Source organism: Hemiscyllium ocellatum (genome assembly GCF_020745735.1).
Source record: "Hemiscyllium ocellatum isolate sHemOce1 chromosome 27 unlocalized genomic scaffold, sHemOce1.pat.X.cur. SUPER_27_unloc_24, whole genome shotgun sequence".
NCBI classification, from domain to species: Eukaryota; Metazoa; Chordata; class Chondrichthyes; order Orectolobiformes; family Hemiscylliidae; genus Hemiscyllium; species Hemiscyllium ocellatum.
In genome coordinates this window covers 485,820-506,306 of record NW_026867492.1, presented here as the reverse complement: position 1 = coordinate 506,306, position 20,487 = coordinate 485,820, and the positions used below count along the sequence as shown (strand labels likewise).

The following is a 20,487-nucleotide window of genomic DNA, read 5'->3' as shown; positions in this document are numbered from 1 at the left end:
CCTTGTTATTTCATTTTCATGTCCTTGATTCAGCTCCATTTGCAACATCTTTGACAGCATCTTGTTCTAGGTCATTGTGTATGGAGGAAAGCTTCACTTAGGTGCTTCTTAAGGCTGGCTGACTGGCTGCATGACAGTTTTCAGTTTTGGTGTCCTGGATAACGTGTGATCAGAAGGTATTTGGCAGTTTACATGAATTTGGTGCCTATGCTATGTTCATTTAACAGTACACTTACTTTGTTAATTTTTCTGAAGAACATCAAGTGGAAGACCAGGGTTGTCTCTACTACCCTTCTTGAACAAGGGAACCACATTTGCTATCCTCCAGTCTTCTGGCACTATTCCTGTAGACAACGAGGACATAAGAATCAAGGGCAATGGCTCTGCAATCTCCTCCTTTGCTTCCCAGAGAATCCTAGGATAAATGCCATCAGGCCCAGGAGACTTATCTATTTTCACCCTTTCCAGAATTTCCACACCTCTTCCCTACATACCTCAAAGCCATCCATTCTAATTAATTGTGACTCAATATTCACATCAGCAACAATGTCCTGTTCCTGAGTGAATACTGACGAAAAGTATTCATTCAGTGTCTTCTCAATCTCTTCAGCCTCCATGCGCAACTTCCCACTACTATCCTTGACTGGACCTATTCCTACCCCAGTCATTCTTTTATTCCTGACATACCTATAGAAAGCCTTTGGGTTTTCCCTAATCCTACCAACCAAAGACTTTTCATGTCCCCTCTTTGCTGCTCTTAGCTCTCTCTTCAGATCCTCCATGGCTACCTTATAACCCTCAATCACCCCAATTGAACCTTCACGCCTCATCTTTACATAGGCCGCCCTCTTCGCTTTAACAAGGAATTCCAATTCATTATTAAACCAGGGCTGCCTCACACGATGCTTTCCTCCCTGCCTGACAGGTACAAACTTATCAAGGACACTCAATAGTTGCTCCTTGAACAAGCTCCACATATCAATTGTGCCCTTTCCTTGAAGCCTACTTTTCTGAGCCGCGCTTCCTAAGTCATGCCTCACCGCGTCATAATTTCCCTGCTCTCAGCTATAACTCTTGCCCTACAGTGCACACTTATCCCTCTTCATCACCAGAGTAAAAGTCACCGAATTGTGGTCACTGCTCCCAAAGTGCTCACCTACCTCCAATTCTAACACCTGGCCTGATTCGTTAGCCAGAGCTAAATCCAGTATGGCCTCACCTCTTGTTGGCCTGTCAACATATTGTGTCAGGAAACCCTCCTGCACACATTGAACAAACACCGTCCCATCTAACGTACTCGAGCTATAGCTTTCCCAGTCAATATCTGGAAAGTTAAAGACCCCATCGCAACCACCCTATTACTTTCACTCTTCTCCTGAATCATCCTCGCAATCCTTTCTTCTCCGTCTCTCGGACTATTAGGAGGCCTGTAGAAAACGCCTAACAGGGTGACCTCACCTTTCCTATTTCTAACCTCAGCCCAAACTACCTCAGATGGCGAGTCTTCATCCATCGTCCTTTCCACCACTGTAATACTACCCTTGACAAGCAATGCCACTCCTCCCCCTCTTTTGCCCCCACCTCTGACCCTACTAAAGCATTTAAACTCTGGAACCTTCAACAGCCAATTTCTGTCCCTGTTCTACCCATGTCTCCAAAATAGCCACAACATCGAAATCCCAGGTACCAACCCACGCTGCGAGTTCACCTACCTTATTTCATATACTTCTCGCATTGAAGTATACACACTTCAAGTCACCTTCCTGTTTGCAGGCACCCTCCTTCGAGATTGATGCCATGTTCCTAACCTCCCTACACTCAAGGTCCTGCACCCTAAAGCGACAGTCTAGGTTCCCATGCCCCTGCAGAGTTTCACCCCCCCCCCCAAAGAGCACTAGCAAACCTCCCCCCAAGGATACTGGTGCCCCTCAGGTTCAGGTGTAGACCATCCTGTTTATAGAGGTCCCACCAGTCAACAATCCACAAGCCAGGGACACAGCCAGACAGAACGGACTCAGGATGATCCAGGTAATGATTACAGACGCTCACAACAGACTTCAAAAATACCGACAAGAAATTGCGCGCCAAAAATCGTTAATTTCAAAAACCACCAATCAGGAATGGACCCGGACCATAGAACAGGCCGTCACCATAGGACAGAACAGGACCACACACTGCAAAAAAAGGCACTAAAAGAAAAAAATGGCCAAACTAACACACAACGAAGAGGACACCACAACACACACCTGGGTTAAAAACCTCTCCCACAGACAGCTCACAGACATGGAAAGAATAATACTGGCCAAGGGACTCAACTACAACCACAGGGACGCCAAGACAGCAGACGTCCTAGCAGCACTAGAATGCACACTCAGGAACAATGGACTGACAGAAGAGACACAACAAATAGTGAGACAAAGTATAACACCTCTGATAACAAGGAAAAGACAAACAAATAACCTCAAAACCCAGGAGAGAGAAGCACTAAAAACACTAAGAAACGATAAGAACATAATCATACTACCAGCAGACAAAGGCAGAATGACGGTCATCCTGGACAAAGCAGTGTACATCCAAAAAGCGCAACAACTACTTGCAGATATCAACACCTCCCAAAAGAGGGAGTTTGACCCCATCCCACAGCTCACCAATAGGATAAACAACACACTGAGGAATCTACAAAAAATGGACAGATAACCAGGTCGGACTACAAAGAATGAAACCTGAAAGCAACAACACCCCAAGATTCCATGGACTACCTAAAGTGCACAAACCAGACATCCCACTCAGACCCATCGTATCACTAACAGGGACACCATCACACAAACTGGCTAAAGAACTACAGCAGAAACTGAAACACCTGATCAGCGGATCCTGACACTCTATACAATCAATACAGGAATTCTTGGACATCATCAGAAATATACACATAGACAAGGAAGAAACCATGGTCTCCTTCAATGTAACAGCACTGTTCACCTCTATCGACAAAACCCTAGCCAGAGAAACAATAGCCAACCTGCTGGACATACAGAACAGACAACAGGACGCTGAACCTATCAACAAAGACGGCATACTTAAACTACTGGACCTGTGCCTCACAACACATTTCACATTCAACAACCAGATATACGAACAAATCAACAGAACACCCCATGGGCTCACCGATCTCTGGACTCATAGCAGAAGCAGTAATGCAAAGGTTAGAACAAACAGTCTTACCGCAAATTCAACCCAAACTCTGGGTCAGATATGTTGGATGACACCTTTGTAATCATTAAGAACACAGAAATAGAGAACACACACCGGATCATCAACGCCACACTCACAGGAATCCGATTCACGAGAGAGGAAGAAAAGGATAACCAACTCCCATTCCTAGACGTGATGGTACAGAGAACACCGAACGGAGAATTCATCACGAAGGTTTACAGGAAAGCCACACATACAGACCAAGTCCCGAACTACGAAAGAAACCACCCCAACACACACAAACGGAGTTGCATCAAGACACTATTCAAAAGGGCCACAACACACTGCAGTACACCAGAACTGCAAAAAGAGCAAGAAGAACACCTATACAATGTATTCGCCAAAAACGGATACCCACGCAATTTCATCAACAGATGCCGAAGGGAAAGACAACGGAACGAGGACATACCGCAACCCAAAGGACTAGCCATACTACCATACATAAGGAGCATTTGAGAACTGACAGCCAGACTACTGCGACCACTAGGACTCATAACAGCACACAAACCAACAGCCACTCGCAGACAACAACTCACCAGAACGAAGGACCCGATACCCATCCTGCGCGCCTTTATAGCAAAAAAAACCTACCCAGGTAAGTTTGCGCTACACCAGCTTCCGGGTCCGCTCCGTGCTTTTTTTGAAAAAAAAATTAAATTTTTTGTTGTTGTTTTTCTGTCGACGCTAGTTTGAAGTTCCCCATTGACTGTTCGCTCTACTGTGACATCTAAGAATGGGACTTTGTTGCTGTTCTCCTCCTCTTCAAACCAGGAGCACCCCTCAGGCCACAGTCTCACCACTTGGAACACCAATATACACACTAGTCAAAGACCTCCACTGAAGACGAAAACACCAAGTCGAAGATTCACGCCACTCCAGTTACTCCATCCAAGAATTCTTTAACACCAAAGACAACACGCGCAAACCAAATACTTAACCGCAGAAGCAATCATCCCAACACCCACACACGAGTGAACAATCCCCACTCTCTCCGTGGAGCAGGTAAGGGCAGTTTGGCACTGTCTGTTTGAAGACGAGGTTACGTTTGTTTAACGGTTTAAATTTAGTTTTTTTAAAAAAAAAGCGCGGAGTGGACCCGGAAGCTGGTGTAGCGCAAACTTACCTGGGTAGGTTTTTTTTCGTATAAAGGAGCGCAGGAGAGTCCCGGAGATGTGACTTGACTCTCCAGTCTCCCCAATGTTACAGAGATCGCATCGGGAGCAATGGATAAAAAAAAATTGCTGATGACGTTGGTGCTGTTTGGTGCTTGTGTCTTTGGTTCTTCAAGTAGTCTCTTCAGTTTTCTTTGGTCACGTTGATGTTAATGGATGTGAACAGGGCTGTATGTCAAAGGACAGCTTCATTCCATCCTCTTCTATCTTGGTGTCTTTGGTGTTCAAGAATTCTTGGATGGAGTAACTGGAGTAATCGTGAGTCTCCCTCGCCCCCTCAAAACCGCGTATCTGTGCCCCAAACAAGAGAGTCCCCAATAACTAATGCTCTGCTCTTCTCCACCCTTCCCTTCTGAGCAACAGGAACAGGCTCCGTGCCAGAGGCCTGAACCCCATTGCTTAACCCGGTAAGTCGTTCCCCCGACAAGTATCCAAAACAGTAAACTTGTTCTTGAGGGGAACGACCACAGGGGGTCCCTGCACTGGCTGCTTCCTCCAAGTCCCTCTCACTGTCACCCATTTGTCTGCAACCTTTGGAGTTAGTACTTCCCTAAAGCTGAAAACTGCTTCCCTGACCGGGAATCGCACCCGGGCCGCAGCGGTGAGAGCACTGAATCCTAACCACTAGACCACCAGGAAGACCGAGACCGGCTTTTGTAGTTCTGCTGAAAATTGCCTCGCTGCCTGGGAATCGAACCTAGGCTGCGGTGGTAAGAAGACTTTCACCGGTACATCCATCAATGTAATTTTTTTTGTATCCATTGCTCCCGGTGCGATCTCTGCAACATTAGGGAGACTGGAGAGTCATGTCACATCTCCGGGACTCTCCTGCGCTCCTTTATAGGAAAAAAAACCTACCCAGGTAAGTTTGCGCTACACCAGCTTCCGGGTCCGCTCTGCGCTTTTTTTGAAAAAAAAGTTAACTTAAACCGTTAAACAAACGTAACCGCGTCTACAACCAGACAGTGCCAAACAGCCCTTACCTGCTCCGCGGAGAGAGTGAGGATTGTTCACTCGTTTGTGGGTGTTGGGATGATTGCTTCTGCGGTTAAGTATTTGGTTGCGTGTGTTGTTTTTCTGTTGATGCTAGTTTGAAGTTCCCCATTGACTGTTCGCTCTACTGTGACATCTAGGAATGGCACTTTATTGCTGTTCTCCTCCTCTTCAAACCAGGAGCCCCCCTCAGGCCACAGTCTCACCACTTGGAACACCAGTATACAGACTAGTCAAAGACCTCCACTGAAGACTAAAACACCAAGTCGAAGACTCACGCCACTCCAGTTTCTCCATCCAAGAATTCTTGAACACCAAATACAACAAGATAGAAGAGGATGGAATAATACTGGGAATAACAAACATCCCGAGTGAACGCAATCCTTCCTTGATTGGAAATATACGGAACCGCTTTCAATGAGCCTGACGTGATGTGAACACGTAACGTTCGGATGTGGAGTCAGATGCGCTACCGTTGCGCCACAAGCTCATGGAGAATTTGAGGCCTCTATTCATGCTTAAGGGAAGTCATCGCACTACAATGATTTTGCGTTATGTCTCTCCACCTCTCCTTCTGTTTCTCGAAACAATTTCCAACCCTACCTCAATTAAAAGCTGAAAGAACTGCGGACGCTGTATATCAGAAACAAAAAACAAACAGTAGTTGCCGGTGACCCTTCCATAGAACCGATGGTGATTGGGAAAACGTTGGTTTATATGCAGGAGATATTGTGGGAGGAAGGCGGATGCAGTAAATGATAGATCAGGACAGAGCCCAAAGCGAGGGAAGAACTGTTGGACAGGAAAGGGAGTTGATAACGATCTGCGTGGGAGGGTGAATAACTGTTAATAGAGACTGTTAGTGGCTAAGAATAGGTAGTGTGTAATGACAGACTATGTGACAACAAGGCTTGGTGTGTGTGGTAGAGACGAGGATACTATGGATTTCAGGCCCTAGAATTATTGAATTTGATATTGGGACCGAAGGGATGTATAGTTCCCAAGTGGAATATTCGGTGCTCTTCGTTCTGCTGGTCCTGAGCTTCGCTGGGACAATACAGCAAACCTGAGACAGAGATGTTGGTCAGGGAACAGGGTGGGGTTGGAATTGGCAGGCAACTGGAAGCTCAGGGTCTTTTTTGCAGGCAGAACATAGATGTTCTATAGATGTTTGGGGAACATTTTCCTGGCCCCATTAAAAGCACACATTGTCAAAGCCGAGGAAGAGCAGCAAATAAAGCCCTCCTGGATGGGTTCGAAACACCAACCTTCCAGTTAACAGCCGTGAAAGTATTACAAGCATTTTCGACAAGTGATACAGGGGACTGGGAAGAAAAGTATTATAAACTGTGAACAACAAAGTTCTGGAGTACCACACTTACATTCAAACACCAAAAACATCCAGATCCTGATTAATCAGATTGAATTGTGGTGCTTTTCTGCAAAGCATCCACCTGTAATGTCCTACAAAAGAGTGACAAAACCCATCCCTGTCAGCCCAGGATAGAAAATCCGAAGGGATGAAGGTTTGCTTATTTTCTGAAGATTCACAAAGCTAAGACTGGGTTTTGGTGATTGTTTCCTTTCCACTCCTAGGAGCCACAGTGGTTGGGGCGGTGAGTTGGGGAAAGTAAAATGTGCTGAAAGTGTGTTGCTGGTTAAAGCACAGCTGGTTAGGCAGCATCCAAGGAATAGGAAATTCGACGTTTCGGGCATATGCCCTTTCCTGATGAAGGGCATATGCCCGAAACGTCGAATTTCCTATTCCTTGGATGCTGCCTAACCTGCTGTGCTTTAACGAGCAACACATTTTCAGCTGTGATCTCCAGCATCTGCAGACCTCATTGTTTACCCGAAAGTAAAATTTGCCCGTGAGCAGCGTGTGGGGCTGTCTCAGCTTCCGCTGTGACTTGACTCCGATGTTCTGAGGGACATTTATTGACGCGAGACAGTGAAAAGATTCTCATTCCCGCAGATCAGGAATTCAAACAGTATGCCGGCTTCAGGACAATGAGAAAGATTAATTGGGGTGTGTGAAGAAGCTGTGAGCTGCATTTCAAACAGGTAGGTGGAGACAGATGCGTCATCCATTGCGCCCCGGCCCTGTGCGTATCTAACGCCACCATGCTGCAGAGTTCTGACGCTAACACGGACATGCGCAGCAATGGGAACATTCACAAGGTCAACAACCAAAGACAATCAGCGTCACTGATTCCCTTCCACAGTCCCAACTTTGTGAAGCAGTATCTTTCACTGGCAAAGGAAACACCCTTGTCCTCAGGTGCCTGCTTCATTTCGATCACGATTTCCAGCCCCTCACTGTTCTTGTCTCATTTCCAGACACTTGGCTCAGCGCCTCAAAAGAAGCTCTGCGTGTATCTGCTTGTTCCACCTGAACAGGCAGTGGGTTACAGATTCCCACCAGTCCCAATGTGAGTGAAATAGTTTTCCCCCTCCACTGACTTGAATCTTAAAGAAGAAGCCGGGGAGCAAGCTCCCTTTCTTTTCGGCGACATTTCTCATTTTGTAGTCGGCAGGGGTCACACCTGCGTGGGGAAACCGCAATGGGTTTCAAGTCCATCGCATAAACCACTCGGCCCACGAATACAGAACCACACTGACAGCTTCACTTCCCAGATCTGTCTGTCTGTGGAGCTGACAAAGAGTGAATCATCGCAGAGTTTGTTTGAATCCATTCACTTTAGTGATTCGAAAGGGTTAAATATCTGCACACTGCGAGTCTAGGTGTTTCATCGCAAAAGATGAAATGAACTTTCAGTTAAAAACAAATCTAGAAATTTCAGGAGGAACGGAGAAGGTCAGGCAACATCTATGGAAAGCGAATCAGACACAGCATTTCAGAATTCCGTTTTCTCCGACAGGTGCTGTCAAACCTGCCGAGTTTCTTTTTTTGTCTCGGGTTCTCAGCATCCGCAGTCCCTTACGTTAGACAATAATACAACTCAGAAACCCCTTTATAGAGGAGGTTTCCGTTTGGATAACATTCTCCTGACCCCATTAAAGCGTACACAGCCGCGAAGCCTAGGAAGCGCATCGAAATAAGCGTCCCTGGGTGGTTACGAACCACCAACCTTTCGGTTATCTTTGCTGATGACGTTGGTGCTGTTTGGTGTTTGTGTCTTTGGTTCTTAAAGTATTGTCTTCAGTTTTCTTTGGTCACGTTGATGTTAATGGATGTGAACAGGGCTGTATGCCAAAGGACAGTATTATTCCATCCTCTTCTATCTTGTTGTCTTTGGTGTTCAAGAATTCTTGGATGGAGTAACTGAAGTGGCGTGAGTCTTCGACTTGGTGTTTTAGTCTTCAGTGGAGGTCTTTGACTAGTCTGTATATTGGTGTTCCAAGTGGTGAGACTGTGGCCTGAGGGGGCTCCTGGTTTGAAGAGGAGGAGAACAGCAACAAAGTGCCATTCCTAGATGTCACAGTAGGGCGAACAGTCAATGGGGAACTTCAAACTAGCGTCGACAGAAAAACAACACACGCAAACCAAATACTTAACCACAGAAGCAATCATCCCAACACCCACAAACGAGTGAACAATCCTCACTCTCTCCGCGGAGCAGGTAAGGGCTGTTTGGCACTGTCTGTTTGTAGACGCGGTTACGTTTGTTTCACGGTTTAAATTTAAATATCTTTTTCGAAAAAAGCGCGGAGCGAACCCGGAAGCTGGTGTAGCGCAAACTTACCTGGGTAGTTTTTTTCCCAATATAGGCGCGCAGGAGAAGAAAAACCTACCCAGGTTAGCTTGCGCTACACCAGCTTCCGGGTCCACTCCGCGCTTTTTTCCAATAAAGGCGCGCAGGAGAGTCCCGGAGGTGTGACTTGACTCTCCTGTCTCCCCAATGTTATAGAGATCGCATCGGGAGCAATGGACACAAAAAAGTTACATTGATGGATGCACCGGTGAAAGTCTTCTTACTGCTGCAGCCCGGGTTCGATTCCCGGGCAGCGAGGCCATTTTCAGCAGAGCTACAAGGCCGGCTCTATGTCTCCCTGGTGGTCTAGTGGTTAGGATTTGGCGCTCTCACCGCCGCGGCCCGGGTTCGATTCCCGGTCAGGGAAGCAATTTTCCGCGGGTCTGCAGGCTATCCATTCTTTTTAAATGCGCTGTATCGTTGTTTCCTGATCTTCGTCATTCCTGGGTGCTGCAGTGTGAAGTAGCTGGTTGAAATGTGTTGGGATGATTGCTTCTGCAGCTTAAGTACTTGGTTCGCGTGTGTTGTTTCCTGTAGACGCGGTTTTCAATTTACCATTGACTGTTCGCTCTACTGTGACATCTAGAACAACACCACTTTTTGTTGTTCTCCTCTTTTGTGAATTTTATGCCAGTAAGGAGATTGTTGATGGTGTTGTAGGTTTCCTCTAAGTTGTTTCACGTTGTGATGACAAAAGTGTCATCACTGTAGCCGACCCAAAGTTTGGGTTGGATCTTTGGAAGGGCTGTTTGTTCGAAACTCTGCATTATTGCTTCTGTTAGGAATCCTGATATTGGTGGTTTCATGGGTGTTCCGTTGATTTGTTTGTTAGTCTTGTTACTGAATAGGAAGTGGGAGGTAAGGCACAGCTCCACGAGCTTGACAGTGTTATCTTTGCTGATGACGTTGGTGCTGTTTGGTGTTTGTGTCTTTGGTTCTTAAAGTAGTCTCTTCAGTTTTCTTTGGTCACGTTGATGTTAATGGATGTGAACAGGGCTGTATGCCAAAGGACAGTATTATTCCATCCTCTTCTATCTTGTTGTCTTTGGTGTTCAAGAATTCTTGGATGGAGTAACTGAAGTGGCGTGAGTCTTCGACTTGGTGTTTTAGTCTTCAGTGGAGGTCTTTGACTAGTCTGTATATTGGTGTTCCCAGTGGTGAGACTGTGGCCTGAGGGGAGCTCCTGGTTTGAAGAGGAGGAGAACAGCAACAAAGTGCCATTCCTAGATGTCACAGTAGGGCGAACAGTCAATGGGGAACTTCAAACTAGCGTCGACAGAAAAACAACACACGCAAACCAAATACTTAACCACAGAAGCAATCATCCCAACACCCACAAACGAGTGAACAATCCTCACTCTCTCCGCGGAGCAGGTAAGGGCTGTTTGGCACTGTCTGTTTGTAGACGCGGTTACGTTTGTTTCACGGTTTAAATTTAAATATCTTTTTCGAAAAAAGCGCGGAGCGAACCCGGAAGCTGGTGTAGCGCAAACTTACCTGGGTAGTTTTTTTCCCAATATAGGCGCGCAGGAGAAGAAAAACCTACCCAGGTTAGCTTGCGCTACACCAGCTTCCGGGTCCACTCCGCGCTTTTTTCCAATAAAGGCGCGCAGGAGAGTCCTGGAGATGTGACTTGACTCTCCTGTCTCCCCAATGTTATAGAGATCGCATCGGGAGCAATGGACACAGAAACTTACATTGATGGATACAAGAAAAATTAAATTTAAACTGTAAAACACACGTAACCGCGTCTGCAAACAGACACTGCCAAGCAGCCCCGACCTGCTCCGTCGAGAGAGTGAAGACTGTTCACTCGTTTGTAGCTGCAGGAGCAATCATCCCAACACATACAAACAAATCTGCATCAGGATGCGATTTGAACGAGCTACATCACACTGCAGCACCCAGGTACGGTGAAGATCAATAAACAACTGTAAAGCGCATTTCAGAAGAATGGACAGCCCGTAGGCCAGCTAAAAACAGCTTCCCTGACCGGGAATCGAACCCGGGCCGCGGCGGTGAGAGCGCCAAATCCTAACCACTAGACCACCAGGGAGACATAAAGCCATCCTTGTAGCTCTGCTGAAAATGGCCTCGCTGCCCGGGAATCGAACCTGGGCTGCAGCAGTAAGAAGACTTTCACCGGTGCATCCATCAAGGTAACTTTTTTGTGTCCATTGCTCCCGATGCGATCTCGTGAACATTGGGGAGACTTAGAGTCAAGTCACATCTGCGGGACTCTCCTGCGCGCCTTTATTGCAAAAAAGCGCGGAGTGGACCCGGAAGCTGGTGTAGCGCAAGCTAACCTGGGTAGGTCTTTCTTCCTATAAATGCGCGCAGGAGAGTCCCGGAGATGTGACTTGACTCTCCTGTCTCCCCAATGTTATAGAGATCGCATCGGGAGCAATGGACACAGAAACTTACATTGATGGATACAAGAAAAATTAAATTTAAACTGTAAAACACACGTAACCGCGTCTGCAAACAGACACTGCCAAGCAGCCCCGACCTGCTCCGTCGAGAGAGTGAAGACTGTTCACTCGTTTGTAGCTGCAGGAGCAATCATCCCAACACATACAAACAAATCTGCATCAGGATGCGATTTGAACGAGCTACATCACACTGCAGCACCCAGGTACGGTGAAGATCAATAAACAACTGTAAAGCGCATTTCAGAAGAATGGACAGCCCGTAGGCCAGCTAAAAACAGCTTCCCTGACCGGGAATCGAACCCGGGCCGCGGCGGTGAGAGCGCCAAATCCTAACCACTAGACCACCAGGGAGACATAAAGCCATCCTTGTAGCTCTGCTGAAAATGGCCTCGCTGCCCGGGAATCGAACCTGGGCTGCAGCAGTAAGAAGACTTTCACCGGTGCATCCATCAAGGTAACTTTTTTGTGTCCATTGCTCCCGATGCGATCTCGTGAACATTGGGGAGACTTAGAGTCAAGTCACATCTGCGGGACTCTCCTGCGCGCCTTTATTGCAAAAAAGCGCGGAGTGGACCCGGAAGCTGGTGTAGCGCAAGCTAACCTGGGTAGGTCTTTCTTCCTATAAATGCGCGCAGGAGAGTCCCGGAGATGTGACTTGACTCTCCTGTCTCCCCAATGTTATAGAGATCGCATCGGGAGCAATGGACACAGAAACTTACATTGATGGATACAAGAAAAATTAAATTTAAACTGTAAAACACACGTAACCGCGTCTGCAAACAGACACTGCCAAGCAGCCCCGACCTGCTCCGTCGAGAGAGTGAAGACTGTTCACTCGTTTGTAGCTGCAGGAGCAATCATCCCAACACATACAAACAAATCTGCATCAGGATGCGATTTGAACGAGCTACATCACACTGCAGCACCCAGGTACGGTGAAGATCAATAAACAACTGTAAAGCGCATTTCAGAAGAATGGACAGCCCGTAGGCCAGCTAAAAACAGCTTCCCTGACCGGGAATCGAACCCGGGCCGCGGCGGTGAGAGCGCCAAATCCTAACCACTAGACCACCAGGGAGACATAAAGCCATCCTTGTAGCTCTGCTGAAAATGGCCTCGCTGCCCGGGAATCGAACCTGGGCTGCAGCAGTAAGAAGACTTTCACCGGTGCATCCATCAAGGTAACTTTTTTGTGTCCATTGCTCCCGATGCGATCTCGTGAACATTGGGGAGACTTAGAGTCAAGTCACATCTGCGGGACTCTCCTGCGCGCCTTTATTGCAAAAAAGCGCGGAGTGGACCCGGAAGCTGGTGTAGCGCAAGCTAACCTGGGTAGGTCTTTCTTCCTATAAATGCGCGCAGGAGAGTCCCGGAGATGTGACTTGACTCTCCTGTCTCCCCAATGTTATAGAGATCGCATCGGGAGCAATGGACACAGAAACTTACATTGATGGATACAAGAAAAATTAAATTTAAACTGTAAAACACACGTAACCGCGTCTGCAAACAGACACTGCCAAGCAGCCCCGACCTGCTCCGTCGAGAGAGTGAAGACTGTTCACTCGTTTGTAGCTGCAGGAGCAATCATCCCAACACATACAAACAAATCTGCATCAGGATGCGATTTGAACGAGCTACATCACACTGCAGCACCCAGGTACGGTGAAGATCAATAAACAACTGTAAAGCGCATTTCAGAAGAATGGACAGCCCGTAGGCCAGCTAAAAACAGCTTCCCTGACCGGGAATCGAACCCGGGCCGCGGCGGTGAGAGCGCCAAATCCTAACCACTAGACCACCAGGGAGACATAAAGCCATCCTTGTAGCTCTGCTGAAAATGGCCTCGCTGCCCGGGAATCGAACCTGGGCTGCAGCAGTAAGAAGACTTTCACCGGTGCATCCATCAAGGTAACTTTTTTGTGTCCATTGCTCCCGATGCGATCTCGTGAACATTGGGGAGACTTAGAGTCAAGTCACATCTGCGGGACTCTCCTGCGCGCCTTTATTGCAAAAAAGCGCGGAGTGGACCCGGAAGCTGGTGTAGCGCAAGCTAACCTGGGTAGGTCTTTCTTCCTATAAATGCGCGCAGGAGAGTCCCGGAGATGTGACTTGACTCTCCTGTCTCCCCAATGTTATAGAGATCGCATCGGGAGCAATGGACACAGAAACTTACATTGATGGATACAAGAAAAATTAAATTTAAACTGTAAAACACACGTAACCGCGTCTGCAAACAGACACTGCCAAGCAGCCCCGACCTGCTCCGTCGAGAGAGTGAAGACTGTTCACTCGTTTGTAGCTGCAGGAGCAATCATCCCAACACATACAAACAAATCTGCATCAGGATGCGATTTGAACGAGCTACATCACACTGCAGCACCCAGGTACGGTGAAGATCAATAAACAACTGTAAAGCGCATTTCAGAAGAATGGACAGCCCGTAGGCCAGCTAAAAACAGCTTCCCTGACCGGGAATCGAACCCGGGCCGCGGCGGTGAGAGCGCCAAATCCTAACCACTAGACCACCAGGGAGACATAAAGCCATCCTTGTAGCTCTGCTGAAAATGGCCTCGCTGCCCGGGAATCGAACCTGGGCTGCAGCAGTAAGAAGACTTTCACCGGTGCATCCATCAAGGTAACTTTTTTGTGTCCATTGCTCCCGATGCGATCTCGTGAACATTGGGGAGACTTAGAGTCAAGTCACATCTGCGGGACTCTCCTGCGCGCCTTTATTGCAAAAAAGCGCGGAGTGGACCCGGAAGCTGGTGTAGCGCAAGCTAACCTGGGTAGGTCTTTCTTCCTATAAATGCGCGCAGGAGAGTCCCGGAGATGTGACTTGACTCTCCTGTCTCCCCAATGTTATAGAGATCGCATCGGGAGCAATGGACACAGAAACTTACATTGATGGATACAAGAAAAATTAAATTTAAACTGTAAAACACACGTAACCGCGTCTGCAAACAGACACTGCCAAGCAGCCCCGACCTGCTCCGTCGAGAGAGTGAAGACTGTTCACTCGTTTGTAGCTGCAGGAGCAATCATCCCAACACATACAAACAAATCTGCATCAGGATGCGATTTGAACGAGCTACATCACACTGCAGCACCCAGGTACGGTGAAGATCAATAAACAACTGTAAAGCGCATTTCAGAAGAATGGACAGCCCGTAGGCCAGCTAAAAACAGCTTCCCTGACCGGGAATCGAACCCGGGCCGCGGCGGTGAGAGCGCCAAATCCTAACCACTAGACCACCAGGGAGACATAAAGCCATCCTTGTAGCTCTGCTGAAAATGGCCTCGCTGCCCGGGAATCGAACCTGGGCTGCAGCAGTAAGAAGACTTTCACCGGTGCATCCATCAAGGTAACTTTTTTGTGTCCATTGCTCCCGATGCGATCTCGTGAACATTGGGGAGACTTAGAGTCAAGTCACATCTGCGGGACTCTCCTGCGCGCCTTTATTGCAAAAAGCGCGGAGTGGACCCGGAAGCTGGTGTAGCGCAAGCTAACCTGGGTAGGTCTTTCTTCCTATAAATGCGCGCAGGAGAGTCCCGGAGATGTGACTTGACTCTCCTGTCTCCCCAATGTTATAGAGATCGCATCGGGAGCAATGGACACAGAAACTTACATTGATGGATACAAGAAAAATTAAATTTAAACTGTAAAACACACGTAACCGCGTCTGCAAACAGACACTGCCAAGCAGCCCCGACCTGCTCCGTCGAGAGAGTGAAGACTGTTCACTCGTTTGTAGCTGCAGGAGCAATCATCCCAACACATACAAACAAATCTGCATCAGGATGCGATTTGAACGAGCTACATCACACTGCAGCACCCAGGTACGGTGAAGATCAATAAACAACTGTAAAGCGCATTTCAGAAGAATGGACAGCCCGTAGGCCAGCTAAAAACAGCTTCCCTGACCGGGAATCGAACCCGGGCCGCGGCGGTGAGAGCGCCAAATCCTAACCACTAGACCACCAGGGAGACATAAAGCCATCCTTGTAGCTCTGCTGAAAATGGCCTCGCTGCCCGGGAATCGAACCTGGGCTGCAGCAGTAAGAAGACTTTCACCGGTGCATCCATCAAGGTAACTTTTTTGTGTCCATTGCTCCCGATGCGATCTCGTGAACATTGGGGAGACTTAGAGTCAAGTCACATCTGCGGGACTCTCCTGCGCGCCTTTATTGCAAAAAAGCGCGGAGTGGACCCGGAAGCTGGTGTAGCGCAAGCTAACCTGGGTAGGTCTTTCTTCCTATAAATGCGCGCAGGAGAGTCCCGGAGATGTGACTTGACTCTCCTGTCTCCCCAATGTTATAGAGATCGCATCGGGAGCAATGGACACAGAAACTTACATTGATGGATACAAGAAAAATTAAATTTAAACTGTAAAACACACGTAACCGCGTCTGCAAACAGACACTGCCAAGCAGCCCCGACCTGCTCCGTCGAGAGAGTGAAGACTGTTCACTCGTTTGTAGCTGCAGGAGCAATCATCCCAACACATACAAACAAATCTGCATCAGGATGCGATTTGAACGAGCTACATCACACTGCAGCACCCAGGTACGGTGAAGATCAATAAACAACTGTAAAGCGCATTTCAGAAGAATGGACAGCCCGTAGGCCAGCTAAAAACAGCTTCCCTGACCGGGAATCGAACCCGGGCCGCGGCGGTGAGAGCGCCAAATCCTAACCACTAGACCACCAGGGAGACATAAAGCCATCCTTGTAGCTCTGCTGAAAATGGCCTCGCTGCCCGGGAATCGAACCTGGGCTGCAGCAGTAAGAAGACTTTCACCGGTGCATCCATCAAGGTAACTTTTTTGTGTCCATTGCTCCCGATGCGATCTCGTGAACATTGGGGAGACTTAGAGTCAAGTCACATCTGCGGGACTCTCCTGCGCGCCTTTATTGCAAAAAAGCGCGGAGTGGACCCGGAAGCTGGTGTAGCGCAAGCTAACCTGGGTAGGTCTTTCTTCCTATAAATGCGCGCAGGAGAGTCCCGGAGATGTGACTTGACTCTCCTGTCTCCCCAATGTTATAGAGATCGCATCGGGAGCAATGGACACAGAAACTTACATTGATGGATACAAGAAAAATTAAATTTAAACTGTAAAACACACGTAACCGCGTCTGCAAACAGACACTGCCAAGCAGCCCCGACCTGCTCCGTCGAGAGAGTGAAGACTGTTCACTCGTTTGTAGCTGCAGGAGCAATCATCCCAACACATACAAACAAATCTGCATCAGGATGCGATTTGAACGAGCTACATCACACTGCAGCACCCAGGTACGGTGAAGATCAATAAACAACTGTAAAGCGCATTTCAGAAGAATGGACAGCCCGTAGGCCAGCTAAAAACAGCTTCCCTGACCGGGAATCGAACCCGGGCCGCGGCGGTGAGAGCGCCAAATCCTAACCACTAGACCACCAGGGAGACATAAAGCCATCCTTGTAGCTCTGCTGAAAATGGCCTCGCTGCCCGGGAATCGAACCTGGGCTGCAGCAGTAAGAAGACTTTCACCGGTGCATCCATCAAGGTAACTTTTTTGTGTCCATTGCTCCCGATGCGATCTCGTGAACATTGGGGAGACTTAGAGTCAAGTCACATCTGCGGGACTCTCCTGCGCGCCTTTATTGCAAAAAAGCGCGGAGTGGACCCGGAAGCTGGTGTAGCGCAAGCTAACCTGGGTAGGTCTTTCTTCCTATAAATGCGCGCAGGAGAGTCCCGGAGATGTGACTTGACTCTCCTGTCTCCCCAATGTTATAGAGATCGCATCGGGAGCAATGGACACAGAAACTTACATTGATGGATACAAGAAAAATTAAATTTAAACTGTAAAACACACGTAACCGCGTCTGCAAACAGACACTGCCAAGCAGCCCCGACCTGCTCCGTCGAGAGAGTGAAGACTGTTCACTCGTTTGTAGCTGCAGGAGCAATCATCCCAACACATACAAACAAATCTGCATCAGGATGCGATTTGAACGAGCTACATCACACTGCAGCACCCAGGTACGGTGAAGATCAATAAACAACTGTAAAGCGCATTTCAGAAGAATGGACAGCCCGTAGGCCAGCTAAAAACAGCTTCCCTGACCGGGAATCGAACCCGGGCCGCGGCGGTGAGAGCGCCAAATCCTAACCACTAGACCACCAGGGAGACATAAAGCCATCCTTGTAGCTCTGCTGAAAATGGCCTCGCTGCCCGGGAATCGAACCTGGGCTGCAGCAGTAAGAAGACTTTCACCGGTGCATCCATCAAGGTAACTTTTTTGTGTCCATTGCTCCCGATGCGATCTCGTGAACATTGGGGAGACTTAGAGTCAAGTCACATCTGCGGGACTCTCCTGCGCGCCTTTATTGCAAAAAAGCGCGGAGTGGACCCGGAAGCTGGTGTAGCGCAAGCTAACCTGGGTAGGTCTTTCTTCCTATAAATGCGCGCAGGAGAGTCCCGGAGATGTGACTTGACTCTCCTGTCTCCCCAATGTTATAGAGATCGCATCGGGAGCAATGGACACAGAAACTTACATTGATGGATACAAGAAAAATTAAATTTAAACTGTAAAACACACGTAACCGCGTCTGCAAACAGACACTGCCAAGCAGCCCCGACCTGCTCCGTCGAGAGAGTGAAGACTGTTCACTCGTTTGTAGCTGCAGGAGCAATCATCCCAACACATACAAACAAATCTGCATCAGGATGCGATTTGAACGAGCTACATCACACTGCAGCACCCAGGTACGGTGAAGATCAATAAACAACTGTAAAGCGCATTTCAGAAGAATGGACAGCCCGTAGGCCAGCTAAAAACAGCTTCCCTGACCGGGAATCGAACCCGGGCCGCGGCGGTGAGAGCGCCAAATCCTAACCACTAGACCACCAGGGAGACATAAAGCCATCCTTGTAGCTCTGCTGAAAATGGCCTCGCTGCCCGGGAATCGAACCTGGGCTGCAGCAGTAAGAAGACTTTCACCGGTGCATCCATCAAGGTAACTTTTTTGTGTCCATTGCTCCCGATGCGATCTCGTGAACATTGGGGAGACTTAGAGTCAAGTCACATCTGCGGGACTCTCCTGCGCGCCTTTATTGCAAAAAAGCGCGGAGTGGACCCGGAAGCTGGTGTAGCGCAAGCTAACCTGGGTAGGTCTTTCTTCCTATAAATGCGCGCAGGAGAGTCCCGGAGATGTGACTTGACTCTCCTGTCTCCCCAATGTTATAGAGATCGCATCGGGAGCAATGGACACAGAAACTTACATTGATGGATACAAGAAAAATTAAATTTAAACTGTAAAACACACGTAACCGCGTCTGCAAACAGACACTGCCAAGCAGCCCCGACCTGCTCCGTCGAGAGAGTGAAGACTGTTCACTCGTTTGTAGCTGCAGGAGCAATCATCCCAACACATACAAACAAATCTGCATCAGGATGCGATTTGAACGAGCTACATCACACTGCAGCACCCAGGTACGGTGAAGATCAATAAACAACTGTAAAGCGCATTTCAGAAGAATGGACAGCCCGTAGGCCAGCTAAAAACAGCTTCCCTGACCGGGAATCGAACCCGGGCCGCGGCGGTGAGAGCGCCAAATCCTAACCACTAGACCACCAGGGAGACATAAAGCCATCCTTGTAGCTCTGCTGAAAATGGCCTCGCTGCCCGGGAATCGAACCTGGGCTGCAGCAGTAAGAAGACTTTCACCGGTGCATCCATCAAGGTAACTTTTTTGTGTCCATTGCTCCCGATGCGATCTCGTGAACATTGGGGAGACTTAGAGTCAAGTCACATCTGCGGGACTCTCCTGCGCGCCTTTATTGCAAAAAAGCGCGGAGTGGACCCGGAAGCTGGTGTAGCGCAAGCTAACCTGGGTAGGTCTTTCTTCCTATAAATGCGCGCAGGAGAGTCCCGGAGATGTGACTTGACTCTCCTGTCTCCCCAATGTTATAGAGATCGCATCGGGAGCAATGGACACAGAAACTTACATTGATGGATACAAGAAAAATTAAATTTAAACTGTAAAACACACGTAACCGCGTCTGCAAACAGACACTGCCAAGCAGCCCCGACCTGCTCCGTCGAGAGAGTGAAGACTGTTCACTCGTTTGTAGCTGCAGGAGCAATCATCCCAACACATACAAACAAATCTGCATCAGGATGCGATTTGAACGAGCTACATCACACTGCAGCACCCAGGTACGGTGAAGATCAATAAACAACTGTAAAGCGCATTTCAGAAGAATGGACAGCCCGTAGGCCAGCTAAAAACAGCTTCCCTGACCGGGAATCGAACCCGGGCCGCGGCGGTGAGAGCGCCAAATCCTAACCACTAGACCACCAGGGAGACATAAAGCCATCCTTGTAGCTCTGCTGAAAATGGCCTCGCTGCCCGGGAATCGAACCTGGGCTGCAGCAGTAAGAAGACTTTCACCGGTGCATCCATCAAGGTAACTTTTTTGTGTCCATTGCTCCCGATGCGATCTCGTGAACATTGGGGAGACTTAGAGTCAAGTCACATCTGCGGGACTCTCCTGCGCGCCTTTATTGCAAAAAAGCGCGGAGTGGACCCGGAAGCTGGTGTAGCGCAAGCTAACCTGGGTAGGTCTTTCTTCCTATAAATGCGCGCAGGAGAGTAACCCGAGGCACTACAGGGGTAGTCCCTCCCACCCGCCCTCCTCCTCTAACCTTATAATAAGATCCGTTATGGTAAGCAGGTTAGTGCTGCATTTTGCTTGTTCTATTCTTCAGACCTAGTTTTTTTTAAAGGTTACTTTTAGAGGGATGGCAGCGAAGACAGTGCAATGTTCCTCTTGCAACATGTTTGAGCTGAGGGATGCCATGGTCGTCCCTGCAGATTACACTTGCAGGAAGTGCACCCATCTCCAGCTCCTCCAAGACCGTCTTCGGGAACGGGAGCTG

The 20,487-nt window shown here is 48.4% G+C and overlaps 15 non-coding genes across 15 annotated transcripts; 1 reads left to right on the top strand and 14 right to left on the bottom strand.

The window, feature by feature from the left end:
• Window positions 1-4,991: 4,991 nt before the first annotated feature.
• On the bottom strand, window positions 4,992-5,063 carry trnae-cuc (transfer RNA glutamic acid (anticodon CUC)). Its single transcript has one exon. It is a non-coding gene; the product is annotated as a tRNA-Glu (tRNA).
• A 4,365-nt stretch (window positions 5,064-9,428) lies between these two features.
• On the top strand, window positions 9,429-9,500 carry trnae-cuc (transfer RNA glutamic acid (anticodon CUC)). The gene has a single exon. It is a non-coding gene; the product is annotated as a tRNA-Glu (tRNA).
• Window positions 9,501-11,117: 1,617 nt separating this feature from the next.
• On the bottom strand, window positions 11,118-11,189 carry trnae-cuc (transfer RNA glutamic acid (anticodon CUC)). Its single transcript has one exon. It is a non-coding gene; the product is annotated as a tRNA-Glu (tRNA).
• Window positions 11,190-11,844: 655 nt separating this feature from the next.
• trnae-cuc (transfer RNA glutamic acid (anticodon CUC)) lies at window positions 11,845-11,916 on the bottom strand. Its single transcript has one exon. It is a non-coding gene; the product is annotated as a tRNA-Glu (tRNA).
• Window positions 11,917-12,571: 655 nt separating this feature from the next.
• Window positions 12,572-12,643, bottom strand: trnae-cuc (transfer RNA glutamic acid (anticodon CUC)). The gene has a single exon. It is a non-coding gene; the product is annotated as a tRNA-Glu (tRNA).
• A 655-nt stretch (window positions 12,644-13,298) lies between these two features.
• On the bottom strand, window positions 13,299-13,370 carry trnae-cuc (transfer RNA glutamic acid (anticodon CUC)). Its single transcript has one exon. It is a non-coding gene; the product is annotated as a tRNA-Glu (tRNA).
• A 655-nt stretch (window positions 13,371-14,025) lies between these two features.
• On the bottom strand, window positions 14,026-14,097 carry trnae-cuc (transfer RNA glutamic acid (anticodon CUC)). The gene has a single exon. It is a non-coding gene; the product is annotated as a tRNA-Glu (tRNA).
• A 655-nt stretch (window positions 14,098-14,752) lies between these two features.
• On the bottom strand, window positions 14,753-14,824 carry trnae-cuc (transfer RNA glutamic acid (anticodon CUC)). Its single transcript has one exon. It is a non-coding gene; the product is annotated as a tRNA-Glu (tRNA).
• Window positions 14,825-15,478: 654 nt separating this feature from the next.
• On the bottom strand, window positions 15,479-15,550 carry trnae-cuc (transfer RNA glutamic acid (anticodon CUC)). Its single transcript has one exon. It is a non-coding gene; the product is annotated as a tRNA-Glu (tRNA).
• Window positions 15,551-16,205: 655 nt separating this feature from the next.
• On the bottom strand, window positions 16,206-16,277 carry trnae-cuc (transfer RNA glutamic acid (anticodon CUC)). The gene has a single exon. It is a non-coding gene; the product is annotated as a tRNA-Glu (tRNA).
• Window positions 16,278-16,932: 655 nt separating this feature from the next.
• trnae-cuc (transfer RNA glutamic acid (anticodon CUC)) lies at window positions 16,933-17,004 on the bottom strand. The gene has a single exon. It is a non-coding gene; the product is annotated as a tRNA-Glu (tRNA).
• A 655-nt stretch (window positions 17,005-17,659) lies between these two features.
• On the bottom strand, window positions 17,660-17,731 carry trnae-cuc (transfer RNA glutamic acid (anticodon CUC)). The gene has a single exon. It is a non-coding gene; the product is annotated as a tRNA-Glu (tRNA).
• A 655-nt stretch (window positions 17,732-18,386) lies between these two features.
• trnae-cuc (transfer RNA glutamic acid (anticodon CUC)) lies at window positions 18,387-18,458 on the bottom strand. Its single transcript has one exon. It is a non-coding gene; the product is annotated as a tRNA-Glu (tRNA).
• Window positions 18,459-19,113: 655 nt separating this feature from the next.
• On the bottom strand, window positions 19,114-19,185 carry trnae-cuc (transfer RNA glutamic acid (anticodon CUC)). The gene has a single exon. It is a non-coding gene; the product is annotated as a tRNA-Glu (tRNA).
• Window positions 19,186-19,840: 655 nt separating this feature from the next.
• trnae-cuc (transfer RNA glutamic acid (anticodon CUC)) lies at window positions 19,841-19,912 on the bottom strand. The gene has a single exon. It is a non-coding gene; the product is annotated as a tRNA-Glu (tRNA).
• Between the last annotated feature and the right edge of the window lie 575 nt (window positions 19,913-20,487).